The following is a 17,626-nucleotide window of genomic DNA, read 5'->3' as shown; positions in this document are numbered from 1 at the left end:
AAAATTGTTTAGAACAAGAAGAAGAGAGGAGAAGAGCCCAAGTAGTGTCTAGAATATGACGGTGCTTTCTTTCGGCTCATCCATTTTGCTGGAAAGTGCCTGCACAAGATCGATGAGAGAGAGTACCATGAGCCCAAAGAAAAGAAAGAAAACCAGAATCCAAGTACTCCATAGCATTATCAGAACGAAAAAGCTTAATAGTACGAGAAAACTGAGTGCGGACCATAGTAGAGAAATCATAGTAAATCTATTTAAGTTCATTCTTCTTATTTATTTGGTGGTGTTGGCTTCGTCGTGAAGAGACGAAGAGCAGAAATAGTTTTTGGATTTTATTTTATTTATTTTTAATGTATATGCTAGATATAAGAGAAGCTTGGCTCAATGATAAAATTTGCCCTTAGCATCCTGGTGACTCGAACCCAGGTTGCAGAAACAGCCTCTACAGTAATGGAGGAAATAGACTCGTACCTAATTCGCGGAAATGGCCTCTTCAGTGATAGAGGGAATGCTGCTCATATTTTTCCCTTTTCAAATCTTGTTTTAGCGAAAGTCTCGATTTGGGTACAAGCTATGTTAGATGGATTTATTGGTGTCGGATGGTTGTGTGTATTTAGATGTTGGTCTTATCAAATTTTAAATTAAAAAATCATATTTTTTGTATTTTTAATTTGTTATGTGAGATAAAATGAAGTTATAAAAAAGATATTTGTTGACATTATATAATAATATGCATATATAATAATAGTGTTAAACTATGAAGCACGAACACCTCTACAGAGGTCACATGCAGGTGTCCGGCACGGACACGCATCGTACACGTTGCGGACACATTGTGGACATGCTAAGGACTTACTAGGGACACACCGATGACTATTTTTTTCAAAAAAATAATTTAATTTTTTAATGTGTTTTTACTAAAATAACGCACTTAAGGTTGGTAAATTTGATAAAATTAAACATTTGAAATAAAATACATATTAAATATTTAAAAATATGACATATAATAAATATATAAAATTATATATTTTGTACATGTCCCTAACGTGTCATGTCTTGTATTTTTTGAAAATTTGCATGTCCGTGTCCGTGTCGTGTTACATGTCTGTATCTGTGCTTCTTAGGTGTTAAATATAAATATATAAGAAGTGTCTGATGAAAAATATCCAACATATATCCCATACCTTTATCCAAGTGTCAAGTATTGGACATAGGTATTTGATTTATTTTGAAGACTCTGTATAACATAGGATACAAGTTGGGCAGTAAACAAGTTGAATTAAGCCAAGTACTAAGTTGTTTAATTCAAGTTTGACTTGAAAACTTAAAGAGCTTCAAGCTAAACACAAGTTGAGCTCACATAGCTTGATGTGCATATATGCCTATCGAGTTGAGCAGTTGGTTGTTCAAGCTTAGCTTAAAAACTTATCAAAATAAAAATGTGTTCAAGCTTGGTTTACTTACATAACGAGTCGATCTTAAGTGAACTTTTAATAAGGTCAAGTAACTTGGTTTGTTTTGCAGCCCAAGGTACAAGTGAATAGCTAAAGTTAGTTTGAGGATTTTTTTAATATATATAATCATTGTTGCCAAATCAGAATTCGAATCATAAATCGTAATATCTATTGTATGAGATACTTGAACCAGAGTCACAGAATAAGATTGGAGGAAATATTGCTTTTATTTTTTCTCTTTCAGATACCATTTTAGCAGGAGCCTCATGCATTCACTTTTTTCTTCTTTTTCTGTTTCTTTTTCTTTTTTTATACATATAATTAATGTGCTTGTCGAACCAAGATTTTTTTTTTTTTAGGTTCTGATTCAGGGAACATATGGACTGCTTCTGCACACATAATAACAGCAGTTATAGGCTCTGGGGTTCGATCCCTAGCATGGAGCATGGCTCAACTAGGTTGGATTGCAGGCCCATTGTCTATGCTCTTCTTTGCATCAATTACCATTTTATCTGCCTTTATGGTCTGCAACTGCTACAGATCTCCTGACACAGAAAACGGCCCTGCCAGAAATCACTCGTACCTCGAAGCTGTTTGGATGATTTTGTTGGAAAATTTATAAATTTATAAAGAGGTAGTTGTGAATTGAAATAGACTCCATTTTGGATGAAAGGGTGTAACCTTTCATGGTGTCTTTTTGTTTTAAAAGAAGGGTCTCTATTTTGAATGAAATGGTGCAAACCTTTCATGGTGTCTCTTTATTTTAAAGGAAGGGGTATCTCCCTTCTTCATACCTTTTCTATTCAATTTGAATAGGTGCCAACAAAGCCTATATAAAGGCAGCCCCATTCCAATTTTGAGTATTCCGAAAATTCATTTTCCTTGCCTTCATTTTGCTCTCTTGCGTCATTTATTCTTCATATTATTTTAGGGTAATCAAAGAGAGTATAGATCGCAGGTTTGGTTCGCTGAACAAATTTATTTGAAGTGCTTCTATAAATTTGTGAAGATCATTGTATCCTGGGAGATAGACGCCATTCAACCGTAAGCACCGCAGCGGGGCGAATCTGTTTTAAGGACAGAGTGTCACACACTCGACTTGGTCTTAATTTTAATTCGGTTTGATAAATAAATCTAGTATGTTATTTATTTATTTTGTTTGAATTTATTTCTAGTTATTTTATTTTACACAGAAGATTGTTCCAACAATCTTAAGACAGATTCGAATTATTCTGTTTACAAAATATTTCGTTTGTTTTCTTTTTTATTCTTCGTAAATAATTTCGGAAGAAAATTATTTTCTGTGGATTTACAAAATAATATTCTGGTTGGAAAAACAAATAGTGATTATATGCTATTTGACAGATAGTAGTAATATACTGTCTCTTTTTTTTGACAACAACTAGTAGTACGAAACTGGTGTCATTAACAATTCAGAATATATTTTTGTGGAATTTTTTCAGAAATTAATTTTGGGTTTTAGAAATTATTTTCTGAGTTTTCATTAATTAAAATTCTGTTTCAGTATTTTAATTATTGAAATGTTACTGAAATTAATTTTCTTGGGTGGAATTAATTTGGTTAAATAAAATTTTATTTTATTTCCAAATTAATTGAAAAATAAAAGTTATAGTTTTTATTTCTTTTATTTTACAGAATTTAATTTCTTGTGTGGAATTAATTTGGTTAAATAAAATTTTATTTTATTTCCAAATTAATTGAAAAATAAAAGTTATAGTTTTTATTTCTTTTATTTTACAGAATTTAATTTTCTGTGTGGAATTAATTTGTTTAAATAAAATTTTATTTTATTTTCAAATTAATTGGAAAATAAAAGTTACATTCTTGTTTCTTTTATTTTTACAGAATTTAATTCTGTGAATTTGGTTTAATTTTCTGTGTAGTGTAAATATGAATCACCTTTTGGTGAGTTTTGTAAAGAACATGGAATAATTCATCAAACCACTGCTCCTTACTCACCTCAGCAAAATGGAATCGCTGAAAGGAAAAATAGGACTTTAAAAGAAATGATGAATGCCATGTTAATTAGTTCTGGATTACCTCAGAACTTGTGGGGGGAAGCAATACTTTCTGCTAATTATATTTTAAATAAAGTACCCCGAAAGAAAATAAATCAAACACCTTATGAATTGTGGCATGGAAGAGTATCATCCTACAAATACTTAAAAGTGTGGGGGTGTTTGGCTAAAGTGGCTATTCCTAGTCCTAAAAAGACTAAGATAGGTCCTAAGACCATTGATTGCATTTTCATTGGTTATGCCAAGAATAGTAGTGCATATCGGTTTTTTATTCATAAGTCAGAACATTCCGAAATGCATGTAAATACTATTATTGAATCTCGGAATGCGTCTTTCTTTGAACATGTATTTCCAAAGAAGACTGGACAAGAGACTAGTACTCATAAAAAATCTTTTGATGCTATTACTAGTCAGGATCAAGAACATGATCAAGAACAAGAGTTAGATCAAAATGAGGAAGAGGAACTTAGGCGTAGTAAACGTGCTAGAACCTCAAAATCTTTTGGTCCAGATTTTCTAACATATTTGTTAGAAAATGAGCCTTTAACTTTTAAAGAGGCTATGTCCAGTCCTGAAGCTCCTTTATGGAAAGAAGCTGTCAACAGTGAAGTTGAATCCATCTTGCAAAATCACACTTGGGAATTAACGGACTTGCCACCAGGTTGTAAACCTCTTGGGTACAAGTGGATTTTTAAAAGAAAATTGAAAGCGGATGGATCAATAGATAAATACAAGGCAAGACTTGTAGTCAAACGTTTTAGACAGAAAGAATGTCTAGATTATTTTGACACATACTCACCGGTTACTAGAATCACATCCATTAGAATGCTAATTGCCATTGCATCTCTATACAATCTAGAAATTCATCAAATGGATGTTAAAACCGCTTTCTTAAATGGTGAGTTAAATGAAGAAATTTACATGGAACAACCAGAAGGGTTTTCTGTTCCAGGGAAAGAAAAGAAAGTGTGTAAATTGGTTAAATCATTATATGGTTTAAAACAAGCGCCAAAGCAATGGCATGAGAAATTTGACAAGGCAATGATGTCAAATGGATTTAAAATTAATGAGTGTGACAAATGTGTTTATATTAAAAACACAGATAACGGTTATGTCATTATATGTCTTTATGTAGATGATATGTTCATCATAGGTAGTAATAATGATATGATTAAAACTACTAAGAAAATGTTGAATAAACATTTTGACATGAAGGACATGGGCATTGTTGATGTAATTCTTGGTATGAAAATTACCAAAACATCAGAAGGATATGCTTTGTCACAATCTCATTACATTGAGAAAATACTTGACAAATTCAGCAAAGATGATGATTATCTTGCTAGAACTCCTGTAGATGTTAATTTGTATCTTTCTAAAAATGTACAGGAAAGTATTTCTCAATTAGAGTATGCCCAAATTATTAGAAGCTTAATGTACTTGATGAACTGCACCCCCCCAGATATAGCTTATGCAGTAAGTAAATTAAGTAGATATACGAGTAATCCGGGAGTAGAACACTGGAAAGCAATGATAAGGGTTCTAAGATATCTCCGATTTACTCGTAACATTGGGCTTAACTATACTAGATATACAGCAGTACTTGAAGGATACTGTGATGCAAATTGGATATCGGATACTAGAGACTCGAAGTCCACTAGTGGGTATGTCTTTACTCTTGGTGAGGCGGCTGTATCTTGGAAATCTTCCAAACAGACTTGTATTGCTAGGTCTACTATGGAATCTGAATTCATAGCTTTAGACAAAGTAGGGGAAGAGGCAGAATGGCTTCGCCACTTCCTTGAAGATATTCCAATATGGACAAAATCGGTGCCTGCTATATGCATACATTGTGCTAGTCAATCAGTAATTGGTAGAGCACAGAGTCATATGTATAACGGTAAGTCACGACACATTCGTCGTCGACATAACACCGTACGACAACTACTCTCTAATGGAATTATTTCCATAGAATATGTTAAGTCTAAAGACAACATAGCGGATCCACTAACCAAAGGGTTAACAAGAGAGTTAGTTGAGAATTCATCGAGGGGAATGGGACTAAAGCCTATTAAATAAGAGTTACCACAACGGCAACCCAACCTAGTTGACTGGAGATCCCAAGATCTAGGTTCAAAGGGACAACCGAGTTGTGATTGACTCAGAAGGATCACTGTGGAGTCTAACTCCTACTCATTTCTATGATAAAATAAGTGATGTCTGTAGCGTTTGAGGTTAAGTAAAATTTTAATGATTCTTATATCTAGGTAAACCTAGTGGAGTATGGCAGGATACTTTTCATAAGAATCACCTATGTGAGTGTGAACTGGGCCGGTTCTATAAGATTTGTGAAGGGCTACAAGTCTTTAGAGCACTCATGAAGACCAGGTTGTTCAGGGCCAAAATGAACACAATAGTGAGAACTAAACTGTGTCTGGGGATAATCTGTGTGAGTTCTATTGTCTTGGTTTACACAAACGGCTAAACAGTTCAAGACATCATGTTCACTGGTTAGCTAGTAAATCCGATAGTGTCTCACAATGGAAGGTTCAAAGCCAAAAGCTACCTATCATTTGCAGAATATTTCTAATTTCTGTACTCTCTGTATTTACATCATGTTGTTGCATTTTCTCTCTGTCAATTTCATTCATGTGGGGGATTGTTGGAAAATTTATAAATTTATAAAGAGGTAGTTGTGAATTGAAATAGACTCCATTTTGAATGAAAGGGTGTAACCTTTCATAGTGTCTTTTTGTTTTAAAAGAAAGGTCTCTATTTTGAATGAAATGGTGCAAACCTTTCATGGTGTCTCTTTATTTTAAAGGAAGGGATATCTCCCTTCTTCATACCTTTTCTATTCAATTTGAATAGGTGCCAACAAAGCCTATATAAAGGCAGCCCCATTCCAATTTTGAGTATTCCGAAAATTCATTTTCCTTGCCTTCATTTTGCTCTCTTGCGTCATTTATTCTTCATATTATTTTAGGGTAATCAAAGAGAGTATAGATCGCAGGTTTGGTTCGCTGAACAAATTTATTTGAAGTGCTTCTATAAATTTGTGAAGATCATTGTATCCTGGGAGATAGACGCCATTCAACCGTAAGCACCGTAGCGGAGCGAATCTGTTTTAAGGACAGAGTGTCACACACTCGACTTGGTCTTAATTTTAATTCGGTTCGATAAATAAATCTGGTATGTTATTTATTTATTTTGTTTGAATTTATTTCTAGTTATTTTATTTTACACAGAAGATTGTTCCAACAGATTATAGGTATCAACATGGCTAAATTTGCGTTACTTTTTTTAATGGACTTTGTCAGTGTCGAAAAATGAGATTCTATGCGTGCATTTTGTTGTGCAGTTCTAATCGCAACGATAACTGAGTTGGAAAGTAATTGCCAAGTTGATTTTGGATAGTTTAATCCAAATTGGTCTATAGAAAGAAATAAAATAAAAAATAGGTGACACCTAACATGGTTTTCTTTCATGATACATGGTATCAATGTCTGTTATAGAATTTGAACTATCCTTAATGAACTTTTCTATTGATCAAGTTCTAATTTTTGCACATGTGAAATTGCTCAATCATAGTTATGAACAAACAGTAGCTGATGAATTTTTTTTTCTTCCTGTTATTAAATCATAAACAGTTAAAACATTTGACATTGCACAGTGCACCTGATTTTTTTCAGGAAAGAGTGCTTTGCTTTATAGTATTCTTCTACGATTATTCTTGTTTGAGGGTGGAATTGTTGCTACCGTTACATCCGGGATCAGCGCCAGGTATGTTAATAGGGTGATGCTATGGTACATTTAGGTGTACCATACATTTAGTTATGAACTTATATGATTTTATATCATAACTTATACCATATTAGTCATAACTATCACCATATTAACTCATAACTTAGTTATATTCAATTATTTACTTATACCATATTACTTCATAACCAGGTCATTAAAAGTGACTTGCTAAACAGGTCACTTTTTATAGTTATGAGCTAAAATCATATTTCTTCATAACTATAATCAAATTGATCATAACTTAGCTATAACTACATCTCATAACCAACACCATTTTGTTCATAACTAATATCACATATTTCATAACCACATCTCATAACCAACACCATTTTAGTCATAACTAACATCACATATTTCATAATCATAATCACATATCTCATAACCAACACCACTTTGATCATAACAAATATCACATATCTCATAACCACATCTCATAACCAATCCCTTTGAGTCATAACCAACATCACATATCTCATAACCACTAGTCACATATCTCATAACCAACACCTTTTTGTCATAACTAATATCACATATCTCATAACCACTAATCACACATCTCATAACTACTACCCACATACATCATAACCACATCTCATAACCAATCCCTTTGAGTCATAACCAACATCACATATCTCATAACCACTAGTTACATATCTCGTAACCAACACCTTTTTGTCATGACCAATATCACATATTTCATAACCACTAATCACATATTTTATAATTAACACATTTTTGCTCATAACCACATCACTTTGATCATAACCAACATCACATATCTCATAACTACTAGTCACATATCTAATAACCAACATCACATATCTCACAACCATTAGTCACATAACCAATATCTCATAACTCATAACCATTAATACATATAGCATAACCACACCCTTTGACACCACTTTGCTCATAACCATTACCCACATATCTCATAACCACTAACACATATAGCATAACCAAATACCATTTGACACCACTTTGCTCATAACCATCACTCACATATCTCATAACTACTAACACATATAGCATAACTAAATACCCTTTGACACCACTTTGCTCATAACCATTACTCACATATCGCATAACCACTCACAACTATTACCCACATATCTCATAACCACTAACACATGTAGCATAACCAAATACCCTTTGACACCACTTTGCTCATAACCATTACCCACATATCTCATAACCACTCATAACCATTACCCACATATCTCATAACCACTAACACATATAGTATAACCAAACACCCTTTGACACCACTTTACTCATAACCATTACCCACATATCTCATAACCACTCATAACTATTACCCACATATCTCATAACCACTAACACATATAGCATAACCAAACACCCTTTGACACCACTTTGCTCATAACCATTACCCACATATCTCATAACCACTCATAACCATTATCCACATATCTCATAACCACTAACACATATACCATAACCAAACATCCTTTGGCACCACTTTACTCATAACCATTACCCACATATCTCATAACCACTAACACATATAGCATAACCAAACACCTTTTAACACCACTTTGCTCATAACTATTACCCACATATCTCATAACCACTCATAACCATTACCCACATATCTCATAACCACTAATACATATAGCATAACCAAACACCTTTTGACACCACTTTGCTCATAACTATTACCCACATATCTCATAACCACTAACACGTATAGCATAACCAAATACCCTTTGACACCACTTTGCTCGTAACCATTAGCCACATATCTTATAACCACTAACACATATAGCATAACCAAACACCATTTGACACCACTTTGCTCATAACCATTACCCACATATCTCATAACCACTAACACATATAGCATAACCAAACACCCTTTGACACCACTTTACTCATAACCATTACCCACATATCTCATAACCAACATCACAAATATCATAACTACTAATCACATATCTCATAACCAAACACCTTTTGACTTATAACTATACCACTCTGCTCATAACCAAAATCACATATCTCGTAATCACTAATCATATATCTCATTACCTTTACCCACATATATTATAACCACATCTCATAACTAGCACCCTTTGTTTCATAATCAATATCACATATATCATAACTACTAATCATATATCTCAGAACCACTACCCACATATAGGGGTATAAATTTAGCCCATGAGCTCGCGACACACCCCAAGTCCGCTCGTGCCCTGGGTAGGCCTAACTAGGCTTGAGTCTAAACCCAACCTAAGACCTTGAGCTATGTGTTCTAGAGCCCGACCCGACCCTGGTGTGTTATGGAGTGTGACCCATCCCATGAGATCGCCCCGAAATTTTCTTTCCCATCTAGCTCGACCTGACCCCAATGGCTCCTTGACCACATTGTCAGTGCAATGGTCAAAAATTTAAATCAAAACAATTTGAAAGAGTCATATAACCATTAATTCCACCAACAATCAATTTTATTTTTTTTATTTTTATATATATAAATTAACTCCTCCCTCCCAAGTCCTATAAATACCACCCCTCTCACATTTTATTTCTCACAACAAATTTGTCTCTCAAACTCTCATTCTCTCTAAACTTTCATACATATACAAATCTTTGGCCGTAGTTATGATTTTATCAATTTGTACATATCTTATAGAACTGTTGAAAATGAATATTACGATTTTGTTGTACTGTTTTGCTATCTCAGCTCTCTTCATCTATCAAACATCTCTCTCATTCCTTACTGTCACTGTAGATATCTCCGATGTTCCTTATCGGAAACAACACCATCTTTGACATTATTTTCACAGACGACAAGTCCGTTCAGTCTCTCTTACTCATATTCCCTTTCCTTTCGCTCTATTGGTTAATTTTCTCTAACTCTCATTTTCTGTTCCATGGCTATAAGTCATGGATTAAATTATTTGATTATTGTCATTACATTATGTGTTTATCTGTATCATTAGAGATCCCGATTGGTGATTAAATTATTTAAAAATTTTAGATATTTTTGTTACACCAATTAGTGGATAGTTACATAATTTTTGGTTAATGTTATGAAATTTTGGAAATTAGTTACGACATTTGTGATTTTCTAGAATTTTAAACAATTTCGTTATGTCAATTAGTGATGCAGTTATGTATTTTCTATTTTATATCACAAAACTTTGTGACTTGATTACAATATTATGATCTGTTTGGTAACTATTCCGTTTTTAGTTTTCAGTTTATATTTATAAAAATTTTAAAAGCTGTAAAAGGCCTGTCACCTTTCTTTATCCTTTTCATTGCTGTAAAAGGCCAAGACCCTAGATTGAGAAGGGTGTACCAACTGAACTCTTCAAGATGAAAAAAATAAAATTCTCGAATCATAGAACATCGATGATAAAAGTAAACAAGAGGTCGACAATAACAAGGCATGCTGCCAATTAGTTCCAATTGACGTTTTGGTGGCAAATGCTACTGTGCAAAGAATTGTCAGAGCTAAAATGATGGTTTGGCCATTTTCAAGAGAATATTTTATGGGAAAAGACGATTGAATAATGGCATTCAATTTTCTATATGCACTTTTTGTTGCGCATTTGCTTCGAAAATGAGCGAAGACACTAAACAAAATGGTTTCATAGCCTTTGCTAGAAATTTATACAAAACAAATATCCATCAAAATACTAACAGATTTAAGTCCATACAACAAAACAAATATCCATCAACCATCGTTTAAGAGTATTTATACAAAATACTAACAAATTTAAGTCCTCAAATTTTTTTTTAAAAAAAAAAATTTAGTTTAGAATATTTTTCTGCAGCCTTTTTTTTTTTTTTTTTTGTTACTAAAAATCATGAACTAATTTTTTGTGGTAGAGGAAAGGGAGCGGCAATAGTGGTGAAGATGGTGGATAAAAGATGATAGTGATGGTGATGGTCATGGTGATGGTCATGGTGAAAGAGATTAGTAGTGAAGTTGTGGTAGTGGTAGTGTAAATGGAGTGACAGGGGTGAAGGAGAGGTAATGGTAGTAGTAGTGGCAGTAGTGGTAGTGGTGGTAATGAAGTGATGGCGATGGCAATAGTAATGGTAGTCGTAGAGGTGAAGTGGCGACAGTAGAAGTAGTGGTGGTGGTGGAATAGCGTTTGTAGTAGTGGTGAAGGTGGTAGAGGAGATGGGTGGTGAGAGAGATAAATGAGTGAGAGATAGATAGAGGAGAGAGAGGAGAGAGAGAGACAGAGTGATGAGCGAGAGAGAGAGAGAGAGAGAAAGAACGCAAACACAGTGGGAGAGAGAGAGAGGGAGAGAGAGAAAGAAAAAGAGATAGAGAGTGAGAGACAAAAAAGAGACATAGAGAGAACAGAGATGAACGAGAGAGATAGAGAGAAGAGAGATGAGCGAGAGAGACATAAAGAGAAGAGAAATGAACGAGAGAGACAGAGAGAGAGATAGAGAGAAGAGAGATGAGCGAGAGAGATAAAGAGTAGAGAGATGAGCGAAAGAGACAGAGAGAGAAAAGAGATGAGAAAAGAGATGAGAGAAGAGATAGATGAGTGAGAGACACAAAAAGAGATAGATAGACAGACAGACAGACAGACAAACAGAGAAGAGTGATGAGTGAGAGAGAGAAAGAGAAGAGAGAAATGAAGGAAGATAAAAAAATGGATGAAAATATATAGACAAAGAGAGAGAGAGAGAGAGAGAGCGAAAAGAGATAAACGAGAGAGAGAGAGACAAAGAGAGATGGGCGAGAGAGCGAGAGAGATAAAGAGAAGAGAGACAGAGAGAGAAGAGAGATGAGAGAGATAAAGAGAAGAAAGATGGACGAGAGACACAGAGAGAAAGAGAGACAGACAGACAGACAGAGAAGAGTGATGAATAATGAGTGAGAGAGAGAAAGAGAAGAGAGACAGAGACATAGAGAGAAAGAAAGAGACAGACAGACAAAGAAGAGTAATGAGTGAGAGAAAGAGAGATAAGAGAGACAGAGACACATAGAGAAAGAGAGAGAGAGACAGACAGACAGACAGAGAAGAGTTATGAGTGAGAGAGAGAAAGAGAAGAGAGACAGAGACAGAGAGATAGAAAGATGAAAAAATGGGTGAAAGGAGAAATGTTCAAAAGAGTAAGACGACGTCGTTTTTATTTTTTCTATTTTTTCTTTTTGTAACAGAAAAATACCATTGCATTTATTTAAACCATTTTATGACTATATATATATGAAACCGTCTCAAAGCCACAATATATATATATTTTTTAAACTTTTTTTTTTTTTTGCAACGGTACGTTTTACGATCGCACAAAACTTTTTCTTTTTTTTTTCGACTGCAGCTGGTATCGTCGCAAATACTCTTTTTTTTTTTTGCGACAGCAATTTCTATCATCACGAATACTCTATTTTTTTGCGATGCCAAGTTATGTCGTCTCAAAAAGTCACATTTTTAGGCAACGGCAAGTTGTGCCGTCTCAAAAAGTCACATTTTTTTGAGACGGTAAGTTCTGACGTCTCCAAAAGTCACATTTTTTGCGACAACAAGTTGTGCCGTCTCAAAAAGTCACATTTTTTAGCGACAGCAAGTTGTGCCGTCTCAAAAAGTCACATTTTTTGAGATGGCAAGTTGTGCCGTCTCTAAAAGTCATATTTTTTGCGACAGCAAGTTGTGCCATCGCAAAAAGTCATTTTTTGCGACGGCAAATGTGACGTCGCAAAAAGTTCCGCCTCATAAGCCCACTTTTCTTGTAGTGTGGTGTGGTTATGAGATATGTGATTAGTGGTTATGAGTAAAGTGGTGTGGTTATGAGCCAAAGAATGTTGGTTATGAGATATGTGATTAGTGGTTATAAGTAAAGTGGTATGGTTATGAGCCAAAGAGTATTGATTATGAGATATATGACTAATGATTATGAGATATGTGATGTTAATTATGATCAAAGTGGTGTGACAATGAGCCAAAGGGTGTTATGAGATATGTGATTAGTGGTTATGATATATGTGATGTTAGTTATGAGCCAAAGAGTGTTGGTTATGAGATATGTGGATAATGGTTATGAGATATATGATTGTTGTTTATGAGATATGTGATTTTGGTTATGAGCAAAGTGATGTGGTTATGAGTCAAAAGAGTGTTTGGTTATGAGATATGTGATTATTAGTTATAAGATATGTGATATTGGTTATGATCAAAGTGACGTGGTTATGAGCAAAATGGTGTTGATTATGAGATATGTAATGTTGGGGTTATGAGTCAAAGGGAGATTGGTTATAAGATGTGGTTATGAGTTATATGGGTAGTAGTTATGAGATATGTGATATTGGTTATGATCAAAGTGGTGTGATTATGAGCTAAAGGATATTGGTTATGAGATGTAGTTATGAGATATGTGATTGTAGTGATGAAATATATGATATTGGTTATCAACAAAATGGTGCTGGTTATGAGATGTGGTTATGAGATATGTGATGTTAATTATGATCAAAGTGGTGTGACTATGAGCCAAAGGGTGTTATGAGATATGTGATTAGTGGTTATGATATATGTGATGTTAGTTATGAGCCAAAGATTGTTGGTTATGAGATATGTGGATAATAGTTATGAGATATGTGATTGTTGTTTATGAGATATGTGATTTTGGTTATGAGCAAAGTGGTGTGGTTATGAGTCAAAAGAGTGTTTGGTTATGAGATATGTGATTATTAGTTATAAGATATGTGATATTGGTTATGATCAAAGTGATGTGGTTATGAGCAAAAGGGTGTTGATTATAAGATATGTAATGTTGGTTATGAGTCAAAGGGAGATTGGTTATAAGATGTGGTTATGAGTTATATGGGTATAGTAGTTATGAGATATGTGATTAATGTTATGAGATATGTGATATTGGTTATGATCAAAGTGGTGTAATTATGAGCTAAAGAATATTGGTTATGAGATGTAGTTATGAGATATGTGATTGTAGTTATGCAATATATGATATTGGTTATCAACAAAATGGTGCTGGTTATGAGATGTGGTTATGAGATATGTGATGTTAATTATGATCAAAGTGGTGTGACTATGAGCCAAAGGGTGTTATGAGATATGTGATTAGTGGTTATGATATATGTGATGTTAGTTATGAGCCAAAGAATGTTGGATATGAGATATGTGGGTAATGGTTATGAGATATGTGATTGTTGTTTATGAGATATGTGATTTTGGTTATGAGCAAAGTGGTGTGGTTATGAGTCAAAAGAGTGTTTGGTTATGAAATATGTGATTATTAGTTATAAGATATGTGATATTGGTTATGATCAAAGTGACGTGGTTATGAGCAAAAAGGTGTTGATTATGAGATATGTAATGTTGGTTATGAGTCAAAGGGAGATTGGTTATAAGATGTGGTTATGAGTTATATGGGTAGTAGTTATGAGATATGTGATTAATGTTATGAGATATGTGATATTGGTTATGATCAAAGTGGTGTGATTATGAGCTAAAGGATATTGGTTATGAGATGTAGTTATGAGATATGTGATTGTAGTTATGAAATATATGATATTGGTTATCAACAAAATGGTACTGGTTATGAGATGTGGTTATGAGATATGTGATGAGAGCTCATAACTAAGTTATGATTAATTTGATTTTAGTTATGAACAAATATGATTTTGACTCATAACTATAAAAAGTGACTTGCTTATCAGGTCACTTTTAATGATGTGGCTCAATCTGAACCATTGATTTTCTATGTACCATACATTTTTTAAACAAAATGTACTATAGACTTTCCCATGATAATAAGCTTCCCGAATACACATCATGACTATTTTATTTTTTTTATCTGCAACAAGAGAAATTTTATTAAAGAAAAAGAAAAGTACAAGGAAAAAGGGGGTCCGCCAAAGGAAAGAACAAAAGAAAGAGACAAGTACACAAATGACAAAAATACCACCTACAAATCTCACACCGCCCTCCAATCCCTAAAAAAAGAAGAAAAAAAAACACGGAATTCCGTTAAATGAATGTCAGATTTGATGACCTTTTCTATACAAAGTCTATACAAGCCATTCAAGAAAAAATACTCCTAATGATGCATATATGGATTTCTGTTTGTCCAGGATTGGTGGTTTTAATGATATACTAATCTGGTCTGCTCCGAAGATATATATATATATATTTTTTATAAAAATTGTTTGGTTTCTTATGAATTGCAGTTGCTATTAAGTTTCTTGTTTATTTGATATGGTGAACGATTTCTTAATGGCTATTGTTTGAATCTTTTAAATGAGACCAGAGCGATTCAAAGAGCACACTGTTACCACAACGAAGGGCATAACGCTGCTTGCAAATTTGGAAACAATTCTTATATGCTTCTATTTGGAATTATACAAATTATAATGTCTCATATACCTGATTTCCACGGCATGGAGTGGCTCTCAATCTTTTCTGCAATAATGTCATTCACTTATTCTATCATTGGATCGGCACTTGGTTTAGCAAAAGTAATAGGTATGGTCAAAAGTATGCTCTACTGATTAGTCAAGTCACCTTAGTTGGCATTTCCGTTGACTCTCATTTACCATTGTACCAAACGTTAGAAAATACAGAAAAGCTTTTCGTCAACACTAATGGAATGTTAATACCTTCAAGTTGAGCTTTTTTAACTTAAAATTGCAGGGGATGGATATATAAAGGGTGACATTGTAGGAGTCCAGACTTATACTGCAACTCAAAAAGTACTTTTGGTAGCTCAAGCACTCGGGGACATCGCCTTCGCCTATCCATTCTCAATAATTCTCATTGAGATACAGGTATGTAGTAAATGTGTGTAATATAAGCAAACTTCATTCAAATTTGCATTGAAGAGTGATTTTACCATTTAAAGCTAATAATCAAACTTGCAAAACATGAAGAATACTTTGAAGTCACCACCTCCAGAAAAAGTTACCATGAAGAATGCTTCAATGATGGCAACGTGTATTACAACCATTTTCTACCTCTTATGTGAAGGATTTGGCAAATGCAGCCTTTGGGAATTCTGCACCAGGAAATCTCTTGACCGGATTTGGATTCTTCAAGCCATATTGGCTCATTGACTTTGCTAATATGTGTGTTGCAGTTCATTTAGTTGGAGCATATCAGGTACCAAAAAAATGATAAAACATCATGAAATATGAGTATTTTTTAACTTTTATTGTTTTTGTTTTTGAAAACATAAAAAATGGAAGCAATTAAAATGAAAACACAGCCAAACCTTCAATTACATTTTTTAATCTAGATAATTTTCGTATGTAAATTAATTTCTAATGTTTTTCAGGTATTCAGTCAGCCACAGTTTGCAATGGTGGAAAGATGGGCTGCAGAGAAGTTCCCAAGCAGTGGATTTGTAAATGATAATTACATTCTGGTACTCCCATTATTGCCGGCTTTTAGATTAAATCTTTTCAGGCTGTGTTTTCGAACTGCTTATGTTGCTTGAACAACTGGGGTTGCAATTATCTTCCCATACTCCAACCAAGTTCTTGGAGTGGCGGGAACACTCAACTTTTGGCCGTTGATTGTATATTTCCCGGTGGAAATGTACATTGTGCAGAAAAACATCGGAAAGTGGACAAGAAAGTGGATCACTCTTCACATTTACAGCAGCATTTGCTTGCTAGTGGCAACCTTCGCCTTGGTTGGATCAATTGAAGGACTAATAACTGCAAAGTACAGCTAAGGCATGTTTGGTGTTCCTGAACACAGGACAAGAGGAGAATTCTCAGCATTGTAAATTATGCTTCATTGTAAATTGTTGATAAATGTCTTCCTGCATTTCTTTGGTTGTTCTTTCTCCTGGATATAGTTGTTGAATATATTTTGTATATTGAATGAGCAATGCGTGGTGAACGATGGGTGGTTGTTTTCGCTCTATAAATTTTTTTTTTTTTTTTTTTTTTTTTGAAGGGGGCGACCAGCACGTACGAACACTCCTTGGGCGTGATCATAGGAGTTCCTGCTTACAGCAGAGTTTATTGATGCAATGGTTTATAACATTGGTTTGATTCAAACATTTTCTTTTTGATTCAAACATTTTCTTTTTGTAAGTTTACAGCAGAGTCATATTGATCAGTAGTAAAAGTTATTTTACTAAAAATAATGTTGTATTGTTTATATTATATTTTATATATCATTATATTAATTTAGTAAGTTTCAAATTTATGATCATTATTAATACAGTGATCAGTGATGACACATAATATTATTATTACATGTACTTAAAAAATATTTTTATAATATACAAAAATTAAAAAGGATACTTACGTGTAGGTCTTAATAAATGAATTTATTGTCTAATAAGTCCTATGAGAAAAATTTGTCATAAAAA

The 17,626-nt window shown here is 33.8% G+C and overlaps 1 pseudogene; it reads left to right on the top strand.

Moving 5' to 3' along the window:
- The first annotated feature begins 447 nt into the window (after positions 1 to 447).
- Positions 448 to 16,978, top strand: LOC114295825 (putative amino acid permease 7; annotated as a pseudogene).
- Positions 16,979 to 17,626: the final 648 nt, after the last annotated feature.

The sequence above is a fragment of the Camellia sinensis genome, chromosome 3 (genome assembly GCF_055761805.1).
Source record: "Camellia sinensis isolate YWXY chromosome 3, ASM5576180v1, whole genome shotgun sequence".
NCBI classification, from domain to species: domain Eukaryota; kingdom Viridiplantae; phylum Streptophyta; class Magnoliopsida; order Ericales; family Theaceae; genus Camellia; species Camellia sinensis.
This window is presented reverse-complemented; position numbering and strand designations above follow the sequence as displayed.